The sequence below is a fragment of the Equus caballus genome, chromosome 3 (genome assembly GCF_041296265.1).
Source record: "Equus caballus isolate H_3958 breed thoroughbred chromosome 3, TB-T2T, whole genome shotgun sequence".
NCBI classification, from domain to species: domain Eukaryota; kingdom Metazoa; phylum Chordata; class Mammalia; order Perissodactyla; family Equidae; genus Equus; species Equus caballus.
In genome coordinates, this window is record NC_091686.1 from 104,828,884 (window position 1) to 104,850,541 (window position 21,658).

At 45.8% G+C, this 21,658-nt stretch overlaps 1 long non-coding RNA gene across 2 annotated transcripts in view; it reads left to right on the forward strand.

The window, feature by feature from the left end:
* LOC138923494 (uncharacterized) overlaps window positions 1–2,953 on the forward strand; it is a 34,668-nt gene extending 31,715 nt beyond the window's left edge. For both annotated transcript variants that reach the window (XR_011437158.1, XR_011437159.1), the window contains exon 5: window positions 7–2,953. This is a non-coding gene — a long non-coding RNA (uncharacterized lncRNA). The remainder of the gene's footprint in view (window positions 1–6) is intronic.
* Window positions 2,954–21,658: the final 18,705 nt, after the last annotated feature.

A 21,658-nucleotide genomic window follows, 5' to 3' on the forward strand; every position in this document is an offset into this window, starting at 1 on the left:
CCTCAGCTTCTCCTGAAATCTCTGCCCTGATTTTGATAGAAGAGCAGTCTGGGAAACAAATTACCCAAGTGAAAAAGGAGAGAAATGATGCTACAGCTGCTTTAGACTAATTTGATTTTCTTTCCTGTTTTGTGGCTGTCTTGATATTTCTGATTTCAGTTACTTCTGTCGAACTAAAACCATTGTGTGAACTGGATTCGCCCGATCCTAGACAGGGCCTTCACTATAGTTTGGTCCAGACTCTCAGTTTTGTAGCTATAAAAGCTGAGGTACAGTGCTGTGGTGTGCCATGTCACAGGTCCTTCTACTCCATAACATCACACACACCACGGTGCAACACCCGCAAATTAACTTCTTGAACAGAGATTCAACCTGTGTGAAACACAGGTGTGACTTCTTAGTCTCCCTGTCTGTCCCTCTTCATGTAGACGCATGTCAGCTGCTGGGATATTTCTGGAGTGAGGGCCTGGGTGAGATCTGGGGCTTTGGAGTGGGTGGATGTGGCCTGGCATGCAGTCGGGCCATGCGCCCTGAGATGGGTACCAGACGTACAGTGTGATAAAGAACACATGCTCTGGAGCCTGACTGCCCGAATGTCCTGGTCCTGACACTTAATAACTGTGTGACCTTGGCAAGCTACTTATCCTTTCTTGTGTCTCAGTTTGTTCATCTGGAAAGTGGGGATGATGGTGGTACCTCTTTCCCATGACCATGGTGAAGATTAAATAGATTAATACACGGGAAGTGCCTAGAAGTGTGCTGGACAGATGATAGACACTTGGTAAAGGCTATTATTAGTATTATTACTGTACATTATGATTACGTTGTCTTCACCTGTAGAGCAATAGCCGTGTCACAGGATTGTAGAACGTAAGTGAAATTGTGACTGATTTAAGAAGCGGGATGAATGCATTAGCAGTGTGCCTTCGGCAAGATGCTCAACCTCTTGGGCCCTTTCTAGCTCCTCTTAAGTAACGTCGTGCAGTCATGGACTAATTGCTCTTGCCATAGGGTGACCAAATTGTCCTGATTTGTCCTGGACTTTGCTGGTTTTAGCATGGAAAGTTCCATGTCCTGGGAAACCCCTGATCCAGGTAGACTGGGATGGTGGTTACCCTGGGCCTCTGTGACCCTTGGGCCTTGATGTGCCCTGTCCGGTGCCCCTCATCCCACCTTATCATTGGGGAGTGGATTGGGGTGTGTGTCACAGATATTATTGATTGTTGATGCCAGTTCATCTTCCCTCGTCACCTCCTTCCTTGCTGGCAGGGTCCTGATTTTATTCTTTTGTTCACTGAGTGGCCCTGTGCCCAGAAAAGGTGATGATAACCCCAGTTCACCAAGGTGGGGATGGATCTTGATTAATCTAAGCCAAGCTTGCAGTTCTAGTCTCCTTACCAGGGACTGAGTTAGCAGGGGAAGGTGGTGTGCACTGATGCGGTACTACTAGTTGTTAAAACATTGACTTGCTCTGTAGTGGTTGATAAAGAGATGTTGCCCAAGTGTGTCATCTTCTGCCCCAGGATTCCTGGGCTAAACCTCCCCCACTCAACTCCTAAAGGGTTAATGTCTAACACCACTGGGGGCTTCCTGGACCCTGGCTCCAGGCCTCCTGCTTTGTTGACTCGGTGTCCTTACCTTTGTGTCTGTTGTTTATTTTGTAGAATATCTTGCCTGCATGTGATCTAATTCTGGGGACAGCTCCATTCACTTTCCTAGGGTCAGTGGTCCTGGTGGCATCTACCAGGGTCTGGGGTCGTGGTGTAGTCTCAGTGTTGGTGTCCACAGCGGCAGATACAGTGGTTCTGTGCCTGGCTGGTTCTGTAGTGTGACTCTGGGCACAGCCTCTAAGCCTCACAGTGCTCTGGTATTTCAGGAGATACAACCTTCTAATAAATTCCTTTTCTGCTTAAATCACTAGGCTGGTTAGCTTTTGCATGTACCATGCCGCCCAAAACTTAGTGCTGTAAAACAATAACATTTGTCTAGCCGTGGGTCATCAGCCTGGGCCTGGCTCAGCTGGGTTCATCCGTGTGTCTGCCGTCAGCTGCTGGTTGGCTGGCACTGCCTCATCTGGGGTAACCTCAGCTGGGATGGCACATTTCTACTCCATGTGACGTATCCTCATCCAGCAGACAAACCCGCACTTGATCACGCAGTGATCACAGAGTGATCACATAGTGGTGGCAGCCTTCCAAGGGAAGGAGTGGAAGTATACAAGGCCCCCTGAGACCCGGAACTGGCACAATGTCACTTCTGCCCCATTTTGTTGGTAGAAGTAAGTCACAAACCCAGACCGGATTCAAGAGCTGGAGAAATAGGTTCTGCCTTTTGATAGTGTGAGTGTAGCTATAGGGAGGGGAGTAACCGGAGACATTTTTGCCGATTCCCACCGTCATCCAGAGCTTGGATTTGGTGCTCTAGCTGGCACAATAAGGTGAAAGATCAGGGCAAGGAAGATGGAAGGAGGCCCCATCTCCTCAATAGACTGAGGAATACTATGGGAGAACCAGGGCGGTTCTGTCTAAGCTGCCCCAATTCTAGGAGTGCAGGCCTGGTTTGAGGGAAATGCATGTGAGGAAGGCGATGAAATGCTGTGAGGCTCTACTTAGATTTCCTTGAAGTTAGATGTGGTGGTTCATGGTTCATCCACATTCTTCTCCCCTACCCTGGGAATCAGCATTGTTCTAGATGACGGTTTCTCCATCAACCCCCTTCCCAGAAAAAAGAGCAAATGCTCTCTTCCAATTCTTCTCCCCACTGTGGACATGTAGTATGAACGAGAACTAAACTTACGTTGTTTTAAGCCTCTGGGATTTGGGGTTGTTTGTTACTGCATCATTAACTATGCTGTCCTGACTGATACAGTATTTAATGAAATACTAGTCCTGAGGAACATTGTATAAAAAAAAAAAGAGTTCCATGGGTAAATAAATTTGGGAACAATGAGAAACTGCTAGTTGTCATTTGATGTTTGTACTCTCTTTTTGCCTTTTGATGATAGAATCTTCTGAGTTTTGGCCTGACACTTGGTCACCTAACTGGAAACTGCATCTCTTAACTGCCCTTGTATCTGGTTGTGTCCATATGGCTGAGTTCAGGCCAGTGGGATGAAAGCACAAGCAATGAGTAACTTACATATTATCTCCTTAAAGAGAAAGCTTCTTGCCCTGGACTCTGTCTTTTCTGGCTTCTCCTGACTGAGGAGTGGTAATCACTGGCCCCATGTTCGAAGCCATATGTTGAGTATGGAAGAGCCACTTGGCCAGTCTTGGATCACTCATCTCTGTACTGATATATGAAAGAGACATTAACTTCTATTTTAGCCACTGTGTTTTAGAATCTCTCTGTTATGGCAACCTAAGATGTACCTTGACTAACGTCACACCTTATCTTCGCCAAGGAGATTCAGCTTATTTACTGAGGGAATTTCTCCTTTTTTTCTGGAACATTTATTGATATCCACTTATTGATACCACAGAGACAGCCCTAACATAAATTTGCTCTTTGGAAAGTACTGGAATAGAATCATCTTGGTAGGCAAGGAAGACTGTGGAATTATCATTTCTAACGACCGTTAATAAGAATATGACATCATCCACCCCCAAACCCAGCTCAGCTCCCACTGCTTTCTTCCTGGAAAAGCAGCCAGGTGGTGGAAAACTAGGAGCTTGACTGATAACAAGCCCGGACTTGAATCGAGACTCTTGTGACCTTGGGCAACCTCTTTCACCTCTCCATGTCTCTGTTTCTTCATTTGTAAGATAAGCATACCGAAGCCTACTTCACAAGGTTGTTTGGGTTCCATATATAAAAGTGCCTGGAATGTAAGTGTCTGCTTACCCCCTCCTGTTCCCTCTGCCTTTTCTGGCAATTTCCGTCAGGGTCTCACAATCCTTCGACAAAGAAGTTCACTCTCAGTTCTCCTTTAAACGCTCCTATCCCAAGTAAAAGTAAAAGTGAAAGCCAAAATCAGTTAGGTAAATGCTCTTCCTTACATTAGCTGAATTCTGAAAAGGGCTAAATTTAAGAAGAGAGAGAGAGAGAGAGAGAGAAATTAAGCAAGTCTTCTCAAAAGTCACAAGGGAAAACATTAGATCACTTTTGGGCTGTAGGATACTTTAAGAAGAGAAGTGACTGTAAGTTCCTCATCTTTCAAGGATCTGAATGGCCTTAGGCAAGTTGTAAAGAGCCAGACCTGCTTGTGGGTTTTCCTGGTAAAACCATGGATGACACATGGTCTTAGAATTCAAGTTAATTAGGAATAACTCAAAGTCTACTGACTTGGCAGAACACTTTTTAGGTACCACGTCTGCAAATCAAGGGAAAAAGTAGGCAGAAACTTGAGCCTGGAGGACTCCTACATTGGCAAATCCACAGGGGTAAGGTTGGTGCCTAGTGTTCATTCTTTCTTCCTTTGTAGAGGCCAGCATGGTGCTCTGTGCTCAAGGAGCCTTCAAACATGCTTACTGACTACCCTGTCCTCCTCTGGAGGGCCAAACTCTTCAAAGGGGACTTCTATCCATTAGGAATGTTTAGGGTACAAGCAACAGAAACCAGCTCTAGCTATCTCAAGGAGAGGTGGGATTTATCTGAAGGATACCAGGGAAGCTCATGAAATCTGAGGAACCGTAGAACAACCAGGCCTGAGAAGAGCAGAACCAGGCAGCCCTGAAGACCTCAGCAATGAGTGGGTGGACCAGCCATCTAGAGTACTGCCATGATGTGAGACGGAATATGATTGGTCCCCAAGACAGGGTTTACTCTTGACCAAACAGCTATGGCCAACGAAGCAGGGCTGCTGGGAGCCCATGCCTGTGACTTGGGAGATTGTGCTTAGAGAAGGGGGATTTACTGTGAACCCAGCAGCCACTCGCTGAACTCCCTGTTGAAGACTTTGTTCATCAGTTATCTTTTGTGTGTAACAAACCATCCTCAAACTGTTTAAACCAACATTCCATTCACAATGACAGTCATCATCTCTTGAGTACTTATTGTGCGCTAGCTGCTTTTGTACAGTTATCTTTAATTCTTGCAGTACCCTGTGAATAGGAATTGTTATTCCATCTTATGGTTGGGGAGCTGCAGCCCATGGGTCCAGCTTCCTGCCTCTATCACAGAAGTTGTTCGTATCAGAGACAGGGTTTGGACTCGGGTCTGTCTGACTCCTTGGGCTCTGTCATGGCCCCTGTTGGCCTCTCAGTGATATTTGTTTCTCTCTAGGAGAGATCTGAATTACATGGATGAGCACACACCATGCTTCCTTCTCAGCTTGGTCCATTTTGTGAGTGGAGAGAAAATTTCAGTGTGCTGATGGTCACATGGAACTTCTTTCCTCTGCACCTCTGTTGAGGAAAACTAGAGGTTTCCCAGCTCTGACTTTCAACCTTCCACTGTGGAGGGAGTTGCACATTTGGAAAGCCTTCCTTACTCTGACTCTCTTAAGAAAAAGATAAGGAGCTCAGTGACTCAGAGGGCACAGTCCAGAGGTTGACTCTTGGGTCCCCTGCTCCATACCTCAGCTTGAGGGCTGGGAGGTTGAGAAGAGGATGGGAATGGTGTTCTACTGGTCACTTAAAAAGTGTTTTAGTAACTGCAGGAGTTAGTTGGAAGTGGTCGAAAACATATAAGTTTTGTTTAATGATTGGAGTAAATACGTGTAAGGAAATGATTACTATAAATACATACACGCACATGTATTTACTTCTCACTTCCAAGGACTGTGATGCATACGTTTGTAGGGAGTTGAGTTCAGTATTTAAAACTTGGTTTTCATTTTCCCCCATAAATGATATTCCCAAAAATAATTAGTTTCCAAGACTAGTCTGTGGCTTAACTCGTAATGTTCTTCAAGCCCAGCCCAGTTTTCAAGCCAACCAGCCTCCATTCTCAAACCACATTCTCAGGGAAAAGATGTGTGTTTAGGTGCAAATCAGATCAGGAAACACATATGTCGGGCACTCATCACCTCCTTTGGATTCAGCATGGAAGGGATGAGGATGTTAGGAAGAAAGAGCAAGAGCAGGCAGAAAGCGTATGGTCCACATGATGTTTTTTGGGTAAATTCCTAAGGAAACTAACATTCATCAAGTACCTATTATATGTCAGGCCCTGCTGATGGTACTTGTCAAGATGATCACCTTTTCTCCCCCAATAGTCCAGTAAGGTAGGCATCATTATCTTATTTATCCCACTTTGCAGATGCAGAAGGGAAGCAACTTACCTGAGGTCCCAAATCCAGTAAGTGTCAAAGTCAGAACTTGAACTCAGATCTGTTTCCTTCCAAATTCTTTGTTATTTCTGTTCCCTGTGCTCCTGTTGGCTCTATCCTCAATATGGAAAATAACTCTTGTGTCTTCATTTGTCCACTAACAAGAGAGAAGGTAGGAACCCTGGGTCAGTGGCTGAGCAGGAGTTCTAAACTGTGGAAGGAGTTAAGCAGGAATGGAAGAGTATCAAGGAAGCTCCCAATACTTCCACCTCCTTTGCCCACGCACAGGGTGTCCATTGTGTGCTTGTTAATAAATTGGAGCAGTTTACCTTATTCTCTTGACTTTATAAGTGCATAAGTGCCATCTGACAGTCTGACAGTGGTTGGCAAATTTATTCTGCTCCTTTTAATTTCTCAAGTTCTGTGTCCTCGAGAAGTGAACAAGGATACAAGATGGATTAGTGATGAGGAGATTGGGATATGAATTCAGAGCAATCTGGGTTCAAGTCCTGGATCTGCTCCTCATGAACTGTGTGAGCTGAAATGTCCTTAGTTGAAACATTGGAATAAGAACTATATGTGTAAGTTATGAGGTCATTGTGAGGATTAATTAAGGTAATATATGGAAAGCATTTAGCATAGTTAAGGCACTTAGTAAGCATTTATTGAATGCTGGAGGAGAACTGTCCTGTCTCAACCTCGTACTAGCTATGGGATCTCATGCAAGTTCACCAGTCGGGAGAGGCCAGAGCACGCTGCTGTAACAACTATCTGAAAACCAGTGGCTCACCACACAGCTGAGAAATAGTGCTTGCTCACATCCATGGCCACTGTGGACTGGGTGAAGCTGGGCTTCTCCACCCCTCCCTGGGGCCCAGGGCAGCCTCTCTCTGGAACACTGCCAGTCTATGTGGCAGATGGAAAAGAGAGATGGCAAACCATGAGCTGGAAGACATGTGTCAACTCTGTCTACTTTTCATTGGCCAACACAAGTCACACAGCCACTCCTGAGTTCAACAGTGCAGGGGTGGAAAAATCCTCCTACAGGGAGAGTCACTGAAGGGAGGGAAATTGTAATATTTTATCGTATAATCATATAATTTACCAGCTATTTATCCTGGGTCCTGTCTCTCTGTAAATGTCTGGCACATAGTAGGCATTCTTGAACAAGAATATAATCATTACTCTCTCAAGTGTTCTTGGGCCCCTTCTCCTCCTACTTTGGCCTGAAGGGGTGTCACATCCAAAAAACCCAATTGTGCCTTATTTAGCTTAACATCTGGAGAGACTCAGCTGTACCACATATTTGTTCCTAAATCACTGAATTGCTCACTGAATTGGCTGCCGAGCTACCTTTTCCAGACAGGAGAAGAGGAAAAACTTACTTGCAAAGAAAAAGAGAAGGTTCCTCTTGGCCAGGCTGAGGCCTCTTTTGGAGACCGGCCATGATAAACAGAGAAGATTTATAACACCGAGGATACCCCAAACAGAGACTGAAATGGAATTCCAGGGGATGGGCAGGGCGGAGTGGTAGGAGTGGCTTGTGTGTTTGAAGACTGTCATCTGCCAGCAGTGTGATCTCAGACAAACTCCTTCACGTCTCTGTGCCTCGGTTTCTTCATCTATAAAAGGGGGTCATGGTGGTGGGGATAATGACTATCTCTCATAAAGTGGGGATGAGAGTAAAATGAAATATATGGGGAATTTTACAAACGATAAAAACTGTTGTACAATGGTTTAACACAATGGTTAAATTCAATGAAACAGTTAAATTTAAGAAAAATATGACAGTCTATGAAATATATCTGATTATAGCAATTATTCTGTAATAAAGATGAGTCCCCAAAAGCAAGGACCATATTCCCAATTCTTAAAGATATTCAAAGGGTTACAAAGAAGAGAAAGTTATATTATTTAGGCGTTCAATTCGCTGGCAATCATCTTAGGCTATAATTCAGCATTAGTCATAGTCGACTAAATTTTTCTCTAGAAAATTAGATGGCGTGTGCAAACACAAAGACACAGCATGGCATCCTGGAACAAAACAAGTCTTGGGGCAAGATTGAGAGATCAAAGGCCAGGTGGGCTGCTTGCTTTGTTGCTTGGGTGCCAGTTGGTATCATTTCCGTATTTCACTCAGTCAGTGTTGCTCAATTTCCACTCTCTCCATCATCAAAAAGTATTTTTAGTCCCTTTCATTACAGTAAATCTTTGGCATTGTTCTCAGCATTGGTCAGATGGGGAAACAGGAGTTTTCCATTGTTAGTGCATCTGTAAATAAGGACTAGCAAATGCATCTTTACATCTTGGTGGGAGTCCTTACTCTCATCGAAAGCTACATTTCATACTTGACCCTTGGAGGGGACCACGGCAAAGGTGTGAGAAGCTCATTCACGAGGAGCGTGAACCTGGCTCAGCCCTTCCCCAGGAGGTGGCTTCCTAGGAACTTTTCCCTCATCCCCTAAGCATGGGGTGGGGGCCTCACCTCTTGCTCCTGTATCCATCATTGTCCTTGTCCCTATTATTTACACCACAAATACTTAATCATGTGGTGCTTGTTCTGTCCCAGGTACTGTTCTAAGTGCTTTGTGTTAACCCAGGAGACTCACAAGAGCCCTACGAGGTAGGAACTTTGTGAAATCCCCTTTTTCAGATGGGGAAATTGAGACACACACAGGGAACTGAGACACAGAAAGGAAGCTTCTCTAAAGTTGCACATCTCGGGCTATTATGAGGATTAGATGAGTTAATGTCTGTAAGGTGCGTCACAGAAAGTGCTCTACAAGCGTTTGTTAGGTAAATATGCAGAGTCCCGGACAGAGCCAGACTTCAAGGGATGGAACGCGTTTGTGTAGCTGGGGCTTCTGAGGCCTGGTTTCCAGCCTCGGTTCTGCCTCTCTCTTACAGTGGGATCTTGGCCTGGTCACTCAGCCCCTCTAGGATCTGTGGTACTCATCTGTAGGATGTGGTTGTGTAGGATGTGGTTGCTAGTTGTGTAACACAGGAAGTGCAGTTGTAGGGAATATGGCGAGAGAATTTACCGTCAACATCCAATTTTTAAGAAGAACCTCAGGAGTGGAGTCCTGCTTATGCCATGGAAGGTTTTCCCTACTGAATTCAGAGATCTGTCTGATAAAAAAGGAGCTCATTTCTGAGACACTCGATTCCCTAGAATCTCATATCCAGAGGTCGTGACATCAGAGGCATAGTTTAAGGGCCTAGAGAGTGGAGTTAGTGTGGCAGAGTTTAAAGACATTGAAAGTTAGTGTGGGAGAGTTAAATGTTGGCTGCGATATCATTTGAGGGGGCAGGAAACATAGATTCTGTCTCTTGGCGTCTTGGGGCAAAGCTGACATTGGAGGAGATTGGCGAGGTGGGCAGACTTGGTGGGAAAGTAGGACAGGAAGTTGATGAGAGAGAGCCAGCCACCAGAGTGGAAGAGGTGTGGATTTCCCAGTCACCCATCTCTTGAGTATGACATTGGTTATTACTGTTCCAGTGACAATAGGTAACATTGAGTCTGCCCAGCCCTGCTGCCATCATCTCACTTGACCAGAGGCATGACAGATTAATTGTCCCCTCATTTGACAGATGGTAGCAGGAAGGCTCAGAGAGGTTAAGTGACTAGCCCACCTTCTTACAACCTTGAAGTTGGGAAGTATTTGAACTTCTGACTCTGCGCCTCTGATGCACGATTCTTCTCAGCCCTCCACAGATTCACGTGATGTGAACTTTTCCATTTCCCTTCTGACTTTGGAAAAAGTGCTTTTCACTTCCTTCTTCAACTTGTCTCTACAAATATCAGCCCTTCTTGAAGCACGTCCACGGTGGGGGCCAGTGAGGGGAAGGTGTCCCCCACTCCGCATGTTTCCACATGTAGGGGGGACTTCCACTCCACTTCTGGGAGAGAAATACATGGGAGAAACACATCTGCCACTCCTTCTCCCCCTTCTTTCTCCCTAGAAAGAGAAGTAACTGTCTCCAGCTGGTGAGATTGGGGAAGGGTCTTCTCACAGGGGTGCAGCAGCCTTGCATGGTGCTCCCTCAGAGCAGCCTGGTCTCTGGAAGCAGGCATCCTTGGCTCCCTGTGGAAGCAGACCTGCGGGTCAGGGCTCCAGCCCATCTTCTTGGAGGTGCTTTGTCTCAAGGTCCTCAATCAGGGAAAGATATTCAGAAGCTCAACTGGTCTTTGAAGCCTCCACATTCTCCAGCCTGACTGCCAGAAACAATGCTGCTTTGCCATTATTTCTGACCAAGTTCTCTGTTTATCTCTCACTTGGACCAGAACCCAGAGAGGGACCAACTTGTGGTTAATTATCATTATTGGGTGAACAGTAGGTGCCTCAGTTTCCACATTGGGTGGCGTTCTTCTTCTCTTTGGATACCATGGTGTGTATGTGTGTGTGTGTGCTCGATGAACATCTTCCCCCTAATTTTTACTCGTAGTCTCTAAGGAATATGCAATTCTGTTGAATTCCTTTGTCTTGCCCAAATAACATACTAGTTGATTTGGTCAGCAAACATCTACTGGGTACTTGCGTTTTACCCTGTTCTGTCCAAGGAGCCAGGGATGCAAAGATGAAAAGACTCTTTCTCTTCTCTAGAGAACCAATCAATCTGTTGGGGAAACAAATATTCAAATAAGCCAATATAAAACTGAAACAGTTGTTGTAGTGGAGACACACAGAGTGCAGCAAAAGTGTAAAAACAGGGTCAGTAAAGAGTGAGGAGGCCGGAGGTCCTCGTGGAAGAGAGAGGTCTGAGCTGGGAGGTGGAAGATGAGGAGTTGGTCAGGTGGCCAAGGGGAGAGTGCGTGCCCTTCCAGACAGAGAGGCATATGCTAAGTCCTGGAGGTGCAAGAAAGAATGGGATGCTCAGGAGCCACAAGTAATTCCCCGTGGCTGGAGTTGGAGTACCAGTCAGCAGTGGCAGGGAGCTGGAGAGAAAACCGCTATGCCACTGGGCTGGCCCCATAAAAGGTGTCTTCTTAATATTACATATCTACTATGGACTCAATCATGTCCCCCCTAAATTCATACATAGATGCTCTACTCCCCAAAGTGATGGTATTTGGAGATGGGCCTTTGGAAGATAATTAAGTTTAGATGAGATCGTGAGGGTGGGGTCCTCATGATGGGATTAGTGCTCTTTTAGGAAGAGACCAGAGAGCTCTCTCTCTGCCACTCGAGGACACAGTGAGAAGGCAGCTAAACTTCTGCAAGCCAGGAAGACAGCTCTCACCAGAACCCAACCGTGCTGGCACCCTGATCTTTGACTTCCATTCCCCAGAAGTGTGAGAAAATAAATGTCCGTCGCTTAAGCCCCTCAGTCTATGGTGTTTTGTGCAGCAGCCTGAGCTGACTAATGTATTATCCAATCTTCCCCAGAAGCTCCCCACCACTCTGGGTAGCAGAAAAAATCAGTAATTTCCTTATGATTTCCCAAAACTCCACATTGCCAAATCCAGAGGTCACTCTCCTCTTATCTTTCTTGACCTTTCAGCAGCATCCAGGAGAGTGGACCATCCTGTTTTCCTGAAAACACTTTTTTCTTGCTTCCCTTGACTCCACGTTCTATAAGAGTTGTCCATCACGCTCGCTCATGTCTTCCAAGGCCAGTCCATCTCAGTCTCTTTGGCCAAATCCTCCTCCCACGCTTGACTTTGACTTTCAAGTCTGTCTTGGATCCCATTTTTTTTTACATCCTCTCTTAGTGACCTCACTAGTATTTGTTTTAAATACTATCTAAATGTTGATGGTTGTCATATCTGTTTCTTTATCACTGACCTCTCCCAAACACTCCAGACTCATAGCCAACTGCCTACTTGATGTTTCCCCCTGTGACGAACTCTGCATGTCCACGGGAGAGTTCCCCAGTCTTTGTTCCTTCAGCCGGCTGTCTCACAATCTCTCCATCCTGGTAAAAGGTATTACTGTCTTCTCAGTTGCTCAAGTAAAAATCTAGGTATTTTCCTTGATTCTATTCTTTCCCCCTTAAATCCCATATCAAATCTGTCAAGAAGTTCTGTAGACTCTTTCGACTCACTCTTCTCTCTGTGGCCTATGTTAGTGGTTCTCAAATATGAGCGTGTATCAGAATCCTCTGGGTGGCTTGTTAAAACCAAATTGCTGGGCCTCACCCACCCTCAGTTTCCGATTCAGTAAGTGCAGGCTGGGCCTGAAATTTGCATTTCTAACAAAGTTCTCAGAAGATGTTGGTGCTGCTGGTTACGGGCCAAACTTGGAGAATCACTGTCCTATGATACAGCATCGCTTTTCAGGTCTCCCCTTAGCCCTCACCTGAAACACTGCCACAGTCTCCTAATTTGGATCCATATATCTATTCTCAGTCTATTTCATGGACTTTTATTATGTTTTCTGACTTCCTAGTAGTTTTAAAAAACGTCCTTCTCATATTGGGAAGGGAGTTTCACTCGCTAAAGTTAGAACTTAGAGAACTTAAACTTCCTAGCGTCCTTGGTAACTCGGATGCAAGCTGGAGACCCAGGCGCTGCCACTCGGCATGATTGGGAGACTCAGAGGTGAGCAGCTTGGCAAAGGAAGGTCTGTGCAATCCTTTTTTTTTTTCTTCTGGGAATAGCAAAGACAACTGGCTTTGCGGGTGGCAAGAGAGCCGAGGCTGAGTTCCACATGCAGAAGGATCACCGATGGGACATAAGCAGTAGGGGTCCCTCTTTGTGGTTTTAGGAGTTGTCCCTGGATCCTTGACCCTCAGTCTTGTTTTTCAGGTCTTCCAAAAAATCTATGAACTGCCCAATATTCTTTTAAAATAAAATTCTTTAAAATAAAAACATTAAAATACATTCCTTTCTGCTAAACCAGCCAGAGTCAGCTTGGTTATTTGCAATTAAGACCCCTGAGTGATATACCCTTTTGGAATCTAGTCTCTGCTCAGTAGAGATCACTCACGGATCTGATTCAATCATATTTGAGGACAGATATGCTTGTCTTCACCTTAGCTCACTAGGCCCTTTGGGACCAGGCATCCTCCTATGGCTCCCACCTCAACTGGAATCACCCTCCTCCTTGCCCACTTTGACAGAGCGTCACCAGCCACTGTTTATTTCCTCAAACATGCCAAGCTTGTGCCCACCTTAGGGCCTTTGCACATGCTGTTGCTTCCTCCTGGTGGGTGCTCCCTTTGGATCTTCACGTGAGTGACTTTTTGTCATTCAGAGCTCAAATTGCTCAATATAAATGACATCTCAACAAAGAACTCTTTCCTAACTATACAATCTAACATGGCCAAGATCCAACATATCACAGTAGTTTTGTCTTTGGCAGAGCACTAATCACTATTTGATATTTTTATTTGTTAATTTGTTGATTGTATGCCCTCCTCTACTAAAGAAGATAAACTCTGTGACAGCAGGAGTTGTGTTTGCAAATACTTTCTCCCAGTTCTGTTGCTTCTCTTTTCGTTTTCTTAATAGCGTCTTGTGAAGCACAAGTTTTTATGTTTGATGAGGTCCAATGTACCAATTTGTTCTTTTACGGATCATATTTGTGGTGTCATCTATGAAATCTTTGCCTAACCCAAAAAGTGTTGAAGATTTTCTCCTATGTTATCTTCTAAATATTTTATTGTTTTAGCTCTTACATTTAAATCTGTGATCCAATTTGAATGAAATCTTGTGCATAGCATGAGATGAGGGTCTAAGTTCATCTTTTTGCCTGTGTCTATCCAATTGTCCCAGCACCATTTGTTACAAGGCCATATTTTCCCCAGTGAATTGCATTGGCACCTTTGTTGGAAATCAATTGGCCATAAATGTAAAAGTAAATATAAGGATTTATTTCTGGACCCTCACTTCTGTTCCATTGCTCCATATATCCATCTAATGATTTGTTCTTGCATCATTCATCTCTTTATTTTCATTCATGGTAGGAATTCAGGGGCAAAATGGAGTTTTCCCCCCTCAAAATGTCTAACGAATATCCTGGCATTGTTTATTGAATAATCCTTTCCTTCTCCATTGAGTCCTTTGTTTGTTAAATCATTAAAGACATTTTTATAGACACCTCTTCCATGTTACTCTGACTCCTCTCGTTTTTTCCCATTCAACATTTTAGAGTCCCGTAATCCTGTATTCTGTTTGACCAAATGACAAATATTGTCCCTGCCTCAGAAGAGCTTACGTTGGCAAATAGGAAGAGGACATTGACATGTTAGAATAATAAACACAGAACAGATATTTGCATTGGACCTCAAAAAGCGTTAGTGCATTGTAGAACAGTAACTGAAATGAAGAGATTCTCAGGGGAGTTTCGTGTTGACTTTGGGTGGGGTTGTGGACACTTAATCTTAAAGTGACCCAACCCCTGCTCAGATCTTTCCTACCTATTTGTCTGACAATAATCTTCTGATGGTGGTTGTGGGGTTTTTAAACACCAAATGACTATGAAATTCTGTGAGAAGACTCCACCCACTCCAACAGAGTTTAAAAGTTCAACATTTTTCTCAATGAAGACACCCAAGACATATTTGTAAAATTCCCAGAAGACCCAAGGCTGAGGAGCAGCTTGTATGATTGGTGATCCAATTAAGGTTCAATTGGTCTTGACAGGCTGGGAAGCAACGAGGAAGCAAGAAGATGAAATGGAACTCAGAAAAATGTAAACTACAGTATTTTGTCCAAAAAAAAAAAAAAAAATCAATGCCAGGATGAGGGAGCCTTAGTAAAAAGAATGGAATTTTAGTTGCCTGAAAACTCAGTGTGGTTATATTGACTAAGGCTTGTCCTGTTTGCAAGGAGGAGTGACATCCATGTATGTGACTAAGGACACATACAGAAGAGCTAAGGAATCACAGAGAAGGAGCATAGGGAACCAATTTCAACTGCTCTGTAGCCAGGCTTCCCCAGTCTGGTCACCTAGGCTAACCCACTGGAACTGCTTCTTACTGGGGCTAGGCCAAAGGCGCCACCACCACCACCACCAATGAAACAAAACATATTTAAAAACATCCAAAACTTGTCCAAATTTCCTAAGTCATCAGGAACTGGGCTCTTGGTAGCTCAGCCTACAAATTAACTTATTCTCTTTCTTTTTACGTCTCAACTGTGGCTATTCCTTGCCTGGGGTTTTGAGGACAATATCAACTTTAGAAGGTAGGAGGATGGAAGTAAATGAGAGAATTTCTCTTCTCCCCCTCTTGCTGTCTTTCCTTCTATAAAGAAATTCAAGCAAAAAAAGAAATCATTGGCAATTTTGTTTAAATCTTGAGTTGCATTTTGCAACTTGCTTATACCTATTATGGAAATGAATTTATTAAAAATTCAAACTACATGAGAACTTTATAGATACCTTGTATACTAAAAAATGTTTTAAAAATGTTATACCTACTGTTTTCTAACCTTTTAAAATTTAACGCATAATGAAAAGTTTATCCTTTCATTAAATAGTTTTCTACAATAGTGGCTTTTGAATCTTTTTAGCAGTGAACTATTTTTTTAAATGGGGAATCTTAATGGTTATCTGTTGCCGCATAACAAATTGCCTTAAACTTAGTGGATGGCAAAAATTACAATTGTTTACTCATTTACGATTCTGCAATTTCTACAAGTTCAACAAGGTAAGACTCATCTCTGCTCCACAGGATGTTGGATGTGGTGGCTCAGCTGGGGCTGTAGGAGCCACTTCGAAGGTGGCTTCACTCACATAGGGGCACAAGTCACATAGGGCCCTGAAAGTCATTCCTTGGAAGGACTTTTGCCCTTTATGAGATGGGAAGCCACTGGAGGGTTTTGAGAGTGACACGATGTAATTTACATGTTCACAAGCTTACCCTGGCTGCTGTGTTGAGAATAAACTCAAAGAGGAGTGGGCTGTCAAAGGTGGGAAGTAGGGGACCAGTTGGGAAGCAATTGCCATAACCCAGGGGAGAGATAATGGCGGCTTGGACACATGAGGCAGCAGAGGAGATGATAAGATGTGATTGGATTGGATTAGTATTCATCTATGCTTTCTTCAACTTCTTTTGTGGCATTATTATGATACATGAAGTTAATCTTGGTGTAAGGTTTGAAGGAGTCATCACCTAGACAAATATTTCTTGAACATGGTCTTCATCCTGTGCTTTCACATGCAAGAAACTCATTGGATCCTCAAGAAGTATCTGTAGGTTTGACCTGAAAGGTTAACTCAGCTCAGGTAACGTCTGAGCGCCTGCTAGTAAGACACTGGCTCTGTCCTCTGATAGGGATGTGACACAAATGAACACTTCGTTTGTTAGATTCTCTGGCGAGAAAGTCAGCTCTTCCCCAGCCAGGCGCCTCCCACCCTAAAGTAGAGTGTCTTCTTGCAAGGGGCAGAAACTGTATCTTAACGATCCTTTCTAGCCACCACCTTCTCCTCACAGTTGTCCAGTGAAGGTTCGACAAGTGTGGGCTGAACTGAATCGCATCCCGTCGGCCCCCATGCTGGTTGGAGCGATACGGAGTGAAATTCCTAAGAATAGATCCTATTCTTGGAGGACTCTGGGTGCTGGCATATCCTCCTGGGCCACATTTGGCTTTTTTATTTTCTCTTTTTCCCCCTTCGGGGAGCCCCAGTTTTCTGCAGCTGTTACATCAGCCAGCTGCCCCAGCTGCCAGAGGAGCAGAACAAAAGATGAGACTTGGTGACTAGTCACATCTGTACTTCTCAAAAGCAAACAGAACAGATGCCCTTAGCAACGGGGCTCTCCGGCTCGGGGCAGGGGAAATGCACCCCGAAGGGGGAAGTTTCCCTTCTGAGAGCTGACAGAGTCACTTAGCGCTGGCTAGGAACATCATGAAACAGAACATTAAACTTTGATGAACTGCAAAACCTCAGAGGTTTAGGCTGCAAGTCAACAGAGATGTTCTAATCTGTATAAACACTGCATGCAAATTCCCACACAGCTCTGGGCCTTATTTGGATGGCGTTTTCACTGCCTCCCTCAGGAGAGAGGGCTATGGAGGCAAAAAGAGATGCTGTGGTTTTCTTACGAACTCGGGTGGTTGGGAGCACTTCTTAGGAATTCCTTGACCTTGGCCTGTTCCTGCCCTCTGACCCGTGCTCCAGCCTGCCCTTCTTGGGTCCTTTGCTCATGGCTTCTTCCTCTACTCTCAGGAGGGGGTTGGCCAGTCACCGAGGGCCCTCCCCGCTTCTGACCTGCCATTGCCTTCTCTCTCCTGAGGGCTTTTAGCCCAGAGCCCAGCCCTGAGATGGATCAGAGTTGGAGCAGGGACGTCCGGCTCTTTAGTACCAATTACAAGTGCAAGTTGATTGTTTACCGTGGGCCAGACACACGCTTCTAGGCCTTATCCTTTCATTTAATTCTCACGACAACCCCACGGGGCAGGTAGAATTTGTGGTCTTGTTTACAGACAAGGCAACTGAGGCCCGAGGTGGTCAAGTCAGTTGCCCTGGGTCCCACAGGCTGTCAGTGGCAAAGCCAGGATTTGCTCCAGGCAGTCTTAGTTCTGAGTGTGGATTCATCGTGCTACAACTTGTCCTGAATCTAATTTTGGGAATGGAAAGAGGAGGTGAACTGCTTAGAGATGTTAAGGAAAAAGAAAGCAGGGCTTTTCCTTCCTGGGCTATCATTCTCTTCTGCCATCCTCAAACATTGCAAACAATCCTTTGTGGAGGGAAGTGGCCCCTCGACTTGTGTGTAGGTGACCACTTTTTTATGTAGCTCTATTTCTGGCTCCAGGGGTGGCACCTGGCCCAGACGTTGCTAATCAAGATGCTGGTGACTATTGGCCCAAATCAGGCCAATCCAGCCTGGTGGTGCAGCGGTTAAGTGTGCATGTTCTGCTTCGGTGGCCCGGGGTTCGTTGGTTCGGATCCCAGGTGCGGACATGGCATGGCTTGGCACGCCACGCTGTGGCAGGCGTCCCACATATAAAGTAGAGGAAGACAGGCACGGATGTTAGCTCAGGGCCAGTCTTCCTCAGCAAAAAGAGGGGATTGGCAGCAGATGTTAGCTCAGGGCTAATCTTCCTTAAAAAAAAAAGGCAGTGAGATTTGATTGGGGGCTTTTGTTTGAGCCTGTAGGAAAGTAGTCTTGCTTTTTTCTCGCTAACTGAGAGCCAGGGAGAAGGCAGCCCCTGCTGCTACTGGCAGCCATTTTGTGACCGTGAGTAGAGATTTAGTCTGAGACTGCAGTCAATACATAAAGGAGAGCCAAATCGAGAGAGTGACACCAGAGCCTGACCTCATCCTTCGAGCATCTGAACCAAGCCATGCACTCTTCAGTTATGTGAGCTCATAAAATCTCATTTTTGCTGATGTCAGTTTGGCGCAGGTTTACTGTTACTCGTAACCAAAAGAATCCTAATGGATACGTTAAGCCTTCAGTAAATGTGTGGTTCGTGCCACAGTCTGGGCCGTAACTGGGCAATTAAGGAACCCCTGTGTCTATGTGGGAGCTGAGGGGCTTGGGGAGGGCCACAGCCACTGGGGGAAGTTACCTAGGGCCACAGTAACAGTATTAGCAAACACTTGTTTGACCTCCAAGTACTGTTTTAAGTGTTTTTATCCATATTAGCTATTTGAGTAACCATTACCTCCACTTATTTAAAAATGAGAAGCAAAGGCCCAGAGAGGGTGGAGAACATATCCAAGATCACACAGCTCCTACATAGGGAATTTGGTGGTGCTGGGCACCAAAGGCAGCCATCTTGCTCAGGGCATCCTCTCACGTGCTGCTCCCCCATCTCTTACCACCTACAGCGAGGGAACAGAGGCTCCACATGGGTTCATGGGACTTAGGAACATTCTTGTGGAATATAGAGTCTTCTTTAAAAAATTATTTTCTTTAAGTTTTAACAATGAAGTATGGAAATGTGAGTGAAAATTGAAGGGCAGTTGGTTAAGGAAATTCTGAACCACACAAGTAGAGCAGAGACTCACATCCCCTTGGTTTTCCCGCAGACCTACTGATCAACCCACGACACTGAGAGGAACAGAAAACAGAAGGCCGTGGACGGGCACCCACTTGGCCAACTCTGTGTAGCCCCACTGAGCTCCAGGCTTCATTGACCTCTGTCCGTCCCTGCCTCATCGTGTCCCTGGGCTCTGCCCTTCCCAGACCCTGGCAGCAGCCTGCTGAGTGCTCCCCAATAAGGCCTGCCTACCACCGTTTCAGAGGGACCTCCCCTACAGCTGGAGGGCAGGCCTGGGCCCAGCCCCTGGGGGACCTGGCCTCACCGGGGCTCTGTCCCACCCTGTGTCTCCAGCTAGTAGATGCTAAGAGTTGAATGATGAGAGACGGGTGAGCATCGGCTCCTTCTTTGCTCACTGCTCCTTCCCCTTGCCAGCCTCCCATTATCGTCAATAACCAATAACTGCCTTCTATTGAGTTCAGCTATGTGCCAGACACTGTCCTAAGCACTTAGCAAGCCCCTTATTCATCAAAACCATCTTATAAGGGAGGAATTATTATCATTCCCACTTCCCAGATGAGGAATCCAAGAGATCCTTCGAGGGCACACAGCCAGTATGTTTTAGAGCTGGAGACTGGGCTTGGCGCTTTACCCCTTCTGGACTTGCCCCTTGGCTAGTAACTATCTCCCTACCTCCCCGCTGCTGTGACACGTGCCCTTCTCTTAGGACCTTAGGTGCTGGCAGTTGCCTGAGTTGCCCCTGAGCTGGCCCAACCCTTTGGATGTCCTGGCTTGTTGGCTGTTACTCCATCGTCCCCGAGGCCCACCTCCCTCCCCCATCTTGAGTTCAGAGCAATCTCAGGTAGCCCCAGTTGTCTCCAGCTTCTTGCCTGGCACTTCAAGGAATCATGAAGCTTCACTCTGTGTCTCAAATCCTGCTCCCGGAGGCTGTGCTGTGCACTTGAGCTCTTGTGCTATTGTTCCCAAGTGTCGATGAAATGGCTCACGGTGCTCCAGATGGGTCACAAACAAGAGGTGGCCTCTGCCCCTAGCCCTGGAACTCACTCTGAACATGACGGTTTGTACCTCTGGAAAGACTCAGGATTCCAGAGCAGTGATATTTCCTTGGCTGTGTTTGGCGGGGATTAGCACTCCCAGCCAACTCCTGATTATCTGTGGGAGAAGGGAGTGGATGGACCACTGACATTTCCAAATAATCCTGGAACTCTTTCTGGCCAGCGGCTCCAAGTGTCCCCTATTGGACCTCTTTCCAGAACAGCTACCAAGAAGTCAAATCTGCAGACTTAGCTTTCAAATCCTCTCCTATTTTCTTCCCTCTTTTGCTTTTTTTCCTTGTGTGAGAGAGGCCTCCAGTATTCGACAAGGAAAGAGAGGGGAGCAAGAGGACTGAAATAGCAGAGTACTCTGTTGTAAATAACAGAAAATCCAACTCAAACTGGCTTAAATAGTGGAAGACATTTATTTGATTATACAAATAACTAAAAAGTCTGGTGGTTGTGATGACATCAGGTAAGGTCTGCTCCAGCAACAAACTGAGGTCACCAGGGCCCCATTTCTTCCTTCCGCCTCCCACAGTGTGGGCTTCATCTTTAGATTTCACACAGTGGTCCCCTGGCAGTCCTAGGCTCTCGCTCTATGCTAGCGAATGGCTATGAAGTATCAGGCCTCATACTCTCTGAGGGAAGATATCATGTCTTCTGGTAGCTCCTATACATCTTTGAGGAATATCAACCCCTCCTTGGCTCAGACCAAGTTACATGTTCCTCTCTAATACAATCACTATGTCCAGTAGGACGGTTTATCCTTATTGACTTAGGCTAGTTGGGGCCCATCCCTGGAGGTGGGTTAGGGTCAATCCCAACCAACACACATGGACTGAATCCCCCAAAGGGGAATTCGTTGGTTAATTCCCCCACAGCTCCTTGCTTCTGGGTCACTCGAGGGGAATTGCCCTTCAACTTCCTCACCATGGCAGCAGGTGTAGGGACTGGGGTGTGGGAGTCAACAAGGAAGGCCTCTGGGGCAGGTCTGGATGGCAGGGTCGGGGGTTGTGGTTGGGCGGTGTGGGCAGAGGTAAGAAAGGAAGAACAGGAGGCCTGGCTATGGCATCTTGGGAAAGAAGGAATCCTTTCAGTTTCCTGGATTGTGAAGCAGGGTCCATGTGGGACCTTCCTCCCCAAGTGGAGCTACCAGGTATGACACCCACCACAGGGGGGAAGTAGGCCCCAGGCCTCAGGTGCCACGGCTTGAGAGAGGTGCTTCTCCACCAGAGCCTGACACAGCCCTGGTGTGTGGGCTGTGAAGGTCAGGACGCCATGAGCCCTCGCAACGCTGAGGCTCCCTCCTCACGGCTGAATTCAGTTCTTCCTTCTTGAGTACCCAGCAGAACCTCCTAGGTTTCTGCCAAAGAGGAATGCTAGTGACTGAACGTTTGTGTCCCCCTCCCAAAAGTCATATGCTGAAACCTAATCCCCAACATGATGGTATTTGGAGGTGAGGCCTTCAGGAGGTGACTAGGGCGTGAGGGTGGAGCCCTCATGAATGGGATTAGG